Raw genomic sequence first — 6000 nt, forward strand, 5'->3', positions numbered from 1 at the left:
TTGTTGCACAGCTGCTTCCTTATTCTGACAATTAACAAGAAACCAAAGACCTAATACTGAGGGGAAAATGGTGTTTCGTTTCCATTCTAAAATGTCCATATTATCTATATTTCTGTGGTAGAAACACATGATCTTTAGCAACTTAAGTTTGGATACCTTCATCACCACTTGCCACGTAGGTCACTGGGCTCTAGAGCCTCAGTTTTTCTCATCACAGAATGGGAATTAAAATTCCTACTTTGCAGTAGGATTGTGATGATGAAGCCAATGACATATGCAAATGACTGTCACAAGTGTCTGGCATATCATGGGTATTCAAGAATTGTCTTATTATCCAATTCAGTATATAATCGCTTTCCCTAATGTTCAGTCGTCTTCTGTGCTTACTGTTTATGGCTTCTTCTATGATTTTCTTTTTATCATTTGATACTTATGATTGCTGTGCTTTTGGTGACACAAACCTGCTACTATGGTATTTTGTGGCTTTCAAAAGAATGTGAGAATATGAATATTAATTCTACACTGAATAGTTCATTTATTCACAGAAAGTAACCGGTATTAAATAGTCCACACCACTTGAACGGCATGCGGTTTTCCAAGCAAATTATGTATGTCAATGCCTTTCAGCTAAAGATGGGCAGGGACCCATCTGTTGGGTTTATTACTTGTCACAGGGGAGCAAACCATACACCAGTAAGAGGGAGTAAGAAAGAGATTGTAGGATTTGGGTTTGTGTCAGGTGACTGGGGGAGGAGTAAAGGAAACAGGACTTGTGTCTGCACTGGATGCTATCAGGAAGAGGGGCAAGTCTATGAGCATCTTAATAAATCTGATCTATAAAGAGGGCAGGCAAAGGTTATCATTAGTAAAGAAGCATCAGTCGCTCAGATAAGCAAGACTGGGGGAGGGTGTTTTTGTCATTTTTGTGATTTGGACAACACTCATGGTTTCGTCTGTGTTCAGACTTGATGCAGCGTGGTCTTGTTCATGTCTTGACCTGCCACAGTCAACCACGTGATCTTGTCTGAAGCTGATGTTCTGAGAGAGCGTTCAAGTTCAAAGGGAGGACACGATGGCCTGTCCGTAAGTACCAGGCTATTTCCTAACAACCATGAGATCCAGCTGTAAGTGTACCCATACGTGAGGCTGCCTTTCTCCTTCTTATGCATGAACATGCTCTGAAATAGAATTTAGCTGCCGATAACAGGCACTGCTCTATTTTATGCAAATTGCACTTAATACAGGGAATCAGGTACTTATGAAATCGTTGGAAGGACTGAAATAATAGCTCTGGGCTTGGAGTCCAGGAACAGCTCCAAGAACCACCCAGAGAGCCCGTCTTCTCAGGGGAACTGCTAACCACTTCATTTCCCACCTTCCTGACTGGGGCAGTCCTTGCTAACATTGTTCACGCCAGGAATATGTTAGCTTATTTACCCTTTTAGAGATCAGGCCATCGCTGCAAGCCGTAAAGCCATGTCCCATCTGCCTGCTGCAAACCAATACCTGTGAGCGGGGCCTCTCGGCTCTTGATGTGCTGGTGACCAGGACCTCTGCCGCTTCTGCCACAGACCAGTGTGATTCCTCAGCTGCCACCCTTGCCAACAGGAGGAAACCAATTTGCAGCAGCCCTCCATCACCTCTGATTTCCACATCTCAGGTCGGCACTCAGACTAACTGCACCTAAATCCCATCCAGAACCCTCACTGCAAAGGAGTTTGGGAATCTCTTGTGTTGAGGTGTTCCGGCCTCTGTGGGAGCAACACACAATAGAGGTTGGCCAGAGTGGAGGTTGGCCTCTAGGCCTGGGTCTTTACCGCAAGCCCTAGCTAGGAGCAAAGAGGCCTGGATCTAATCCTAGTTTAGTCACTGCTTTGCTATGTTAGGTTAGTAAAGTATTATTAGCTTTCTGGGTCTCAGTCTCCATGATCAAGTTAGACTGGATGGTATCCAAGTTTCTTTCTTTTTTTCTTTAAAATTTTTAATGTTTATTCAGTTTTGAGAGAGAGAGTGTGTGCATGAGTCGGGGAGGGGCAAAGAGAGGGAGACACAGATTCTAAACTAGGCTCCAGGCTCTGAGCTGTCAGCAAAGAGCCCCATGTGGGGCTTGAACCCACAAACTGTGAGATCATGACCCGAGCCAAAGTCGGATGCCTCACCAACTAAGCCACCCAGGAGACTTCCAAGTTTCTTTCTGATTCTAGAATTCTCTGATTCTATAGTTAATTTTGTACAATATTTTCTTAAATATATTTGTTTTGTAAAGTACTTTCCAAACTCTTTTACATAGAATTTTCTCTTTCCATATAATAGAACGGGAAGCCTCCTAGAGGGTTGAAGGCTCCAAATGATTTTTGCCTCCCGTGTTCGTACCTTCCCACTTTGAATAGGGCTGACTCATGTAATCACTAGGATTTGTCAAAATGACAGAGCATGGCATCTAAGGTGTGGTCATCAAAAGATTATAGCTTCTTAACGTTGCTCTCTCTTCGATTACTGACTCTGGATGAAGCCGGCTGTCATGTCATCAAGATGCTTAAGTAGCACTTTGAGGAGGATCCTCTAGGATCGAGGCCCCCTGCCCACAGAGAGTATGAATTTACCAGCCGTAGGAGTAAGCCCCCTTGCAAGGGACTATCCCAGTCCCAGTCAAATCTCCAGATGGTCATAACTCTGGCCAATAACTTGAGAGCAACCTCAGGCAAAACTTGGCCCCAGAACTACCCATGGAAACTGCTCTCAAACTCCTGACTCCAGAAGCTGGGCGAGATAATATTTAATGCCATTTTTAGCCATAAAGTTCTGGAGTTCACTTTTATGCAGCAACAGAAAACTAACATATTCCCCGATTAGTATGCAAAATGGCATAAAATTGCTGAATTTATTTCCTGATCTCCAGCATCAAATTTCACTTGCTTCACCTTTTCTGACAGAAAGCCTTTTAGATTACGTCTCTAGATATATTAGAAGCATTAAGATGTGTGTAAATCAGAATGAAAACTAAATATTTATTTTCTTAGATTTTATGAAATGTGGTAATGGGCAGACAGGAAAAGTCTGCATTGTTATTATACTAAATAGCAAACATTTTCTCAGGCAAAATGCCAGGCATTTGAAACTTATCACAGGGCTAGTAAATTCCTTGAAAATAAAGCTAACAAAAACATAATAAATAGTTGAAACGACTCCAACTTTTCACAGACATCCCAATCAACTCTGCAAAATGACTTTTAATTAATGACGGGACTAGGCTGTGTCTGTAAGTTAACAAACATTCCAATATGCTAATGAAAGATAAAAGTTGCCTGTTAACTGAATTATCTTTGGTTTTCATTTAAAAGGTAAAGAAATTAATCATTTCTTGCTCTTTCTGGTGACTTAAAGTTTCAACAAAGAAAGAATGTTTCAACTAAATTGTGTTTCACCAAGTTTCATTTCCATTAAGGCTCTTTTCTGGACCCTGCATCCATGTAGCTAAGAACATAGTCACTTACGTAGAGCAGCCACTTACTATTAAAATAAGAGTGCGTACGTTTTGGAGATTATATTAACTAGAAGGCTGAGTTGCAAGTGCCACAAACCTTGTATACAACGTGCACAAAAGAGGAATTTCCTGGCTGGTCACGCCAGTCTCGTGGACCTCAAGTTACAGCCAGGTCCTGATACAGCTGGGGCTTTGGGTGCCAGTGGAGCCAAGGCTGGAAATCTGCCAGCCCCCACCCCCCCAAGCCTCACCTCTGCTTCCCTGGGTGGCAGCTTTGTCTTGTGACCGACTGGCTTGTTGATGTTGTTGTGTGGCAAACAAGGTTGTTGGCGGCTGTCCAGCTTTATAATCTTCAGCTTCCATTGCTGGAGACTTAACTTTCTGGCCTCCAGTGCAAGTTTCCAGGGAACTCTAGCCAAGGTCAGAGTCATGTTGTTCAACATGGCTGCTCCTGTGGTAGGTGGGGAGGGAGGGAAATTTTCCAGAACAACGGTGGGCTGGAAAGACAATACAATATGTCCTGTGTATTAGGTTCTTTGGGCTGCCGTAACAAAGCACCAAAAACTGGCGGCTTAAACATCAGTGTAGATGTCTTGTCCAAAATCATGGTGTTGGCAGAGTTGATTCCTTCTGAGGGCTCTGAGGAAGAATCTGTTCCAGGCCTCTCTCCTAGCTTTTGGTAGTTTTCTGACAATCTTTGGTGTTCCTTGGCTTAGCACCATCACCCTGATTTTGCCTTTATCTCCTAGTGTGTGTTTTGTGTCCAAATTTCCCCCCTTTAAAAGGATACCAGTTATACTAGACTAGGGGCCCACCCTAATGGTATGACCTCATCTCAACTAATTACATCTGCAAAGACCCTATTCTCAAATAAGGTCACATTCTGAGGTCCTGGGAGCTAGGACTTCAATGTGTACATTTTGGAAGGGGTGTATTATTTAACCCATAACATCCCATACAGGGCAACACTTTGGATATAGGGTATCACAGAGCAAAGAAAGGAAGCAAGAAGGAAGGACATAGAGTTGTAACCTAAAATTATGCAACCCTTCAGATTTCATCACCCGAGAGAGAAAAATAGTAAGAATCTGTACCCAGAGAAAGAAATGAAGTGTGTGTTGGGGGGAGGGATAAGGTAAGATTAGATTTCCAGGGAAATAGATTAATGTGGAATACCATGTGACTATAGGGACTCATTTGACACGTCCACCTGCATGGGCTGTTCCATTTTTCCTTCTCAGCCCTGGGTCTTTTGAGAGCTGAAGGCCAACAGCTGTCCCTGCTCCACGAAACATGTGGAGGTCAGCAGAGGTGACAGGAAGTGGCTTCTGGGGCCCCAGATGGCAGAGGGGTCCACCAAGATCCCTGAGACCCCCATCTCCTTGCACCGCTCATCCCGAGAGAAGGGAGATGTCTCCACAGCAGTAGCACCAATGGGTGCAAACTAGTCATGATGTCACAAGGGCCCCCAGGGAACCCAGCTCTATCCTTTGATGGGGGAGGGGCCAATTCTTCCACTGAGTCAGTTTTTAATCAAGAGTAGTGATAAAGTACTGAGCCAAGCTAAACTTGGTACCTAAGATTACCCAAAATCAGCAAGATTACGGTTTCCACTGTTTGTGGAAATGCATTTAATTTGTGGAACCAGTCAGCGCGGTCTTACTATTATTATTCCCATATTACAGATAAAAAGACTAAGGCCTAGTAAAGTTGAGAAACTTGAACTAAAATCCATGTATGGGTGAATTGTATGGGATATGAATTATATCTCAATAAAGCTGTTATGAAATGAAATATAACAAGACAAGTCTGCCTAATAATAAAGCTCACATATCATATATCTTAGGAAATGGCTTGCTTGGTGGGGCTAGCAAGAAAAAAGGTTGTTGGAGGTTACATTTTTCTTGTTTAGGAGGGCATGACATATTCCGAGACAGTGATTTATTTATTTTGTTATGAAAAAGTTTCAAGGCCAAGATCTGACAAACTAAACTGATGTAAGCTCCATCATTCTGCATTCTTGGGGACGTGTCTTGGTGGAGAGTAGGTGGTCCCTTTGGATCGCAAAGGACAGACAGAAGGCTGTTTTGCTTATGAGAGAAAAGAGAAAATTCACCCACTTTTTGAAACCACATTTTTGTGATTTTGATGATATCTTAATGGAACCCCTTATATGAAAGCACTGTGTCTCTTTGAGGAGGGAATCATCAGATACACCAAGAATTCATTCTGTTTTCATGTGGCCCTAAAAGGAGATCATTACCTCATAAGATTTATGAAAAGATATTCATACTATTGTTTTCCAAGGCTCTTGTAAATTCACAAGCATGATGACTCCGTTGTTTCATAATTTATGGTAATGGATCCAAGTCGGAGCTCATTTTATATCCTATCCTCTTAGAGAAATTACTTGACCAAGGCTGTCAATATGGATATTTGTTGAGATGACAAGTTTGAAAGCCTTGTGGGTTCTGTGCACAGCCATGGGAGGAACGAAGGCGACATTTGAAAGACTT

General features: G+C 42.6%; 1 long non-coding RNA gene across 2 annotated transcripts in view; it reads right to left on the reverse strand.

Moving 5' to 3' along the window:
- The window catches only part of LOC144222023 (uncharacterized), a 28869-nt gene extending 27278 nt beyond the window's left edge, over positions 1-1591 (reverse strand). Inside the window, exon 1 of one of the 2 annotated variants that reach the window (XR_013332260.1) lies at positions 1507-1591. This is a non-coding gene — a long non-coding RNA (uncharacterized LOC144222023). Of the gene's footprint in view, positions 1-1437 lie in introns of both variants that reach the window. The other variant, XR_013332259.1, reaches the window with a different exon arrangement.
- Positions 1592-6000: the final 4409 nt, after the last annotated feature.

This window comes from Crocuta crocuta, unplaced genomic scaffold (assembly GCF_008692635.1).
Source record: "Crocuta crocuta isolate KB4526 unplaced genomic scaffold, BGI_CrCroc_1.0 scaffold181, whole genome shotgun sequence".
Taxonomy (NCBI): Eukaryota; Metazoa; Chordata; class Mammalia; order Carnivora; family Hyaenidae; genus Crocuta; species Crocuta crocuta.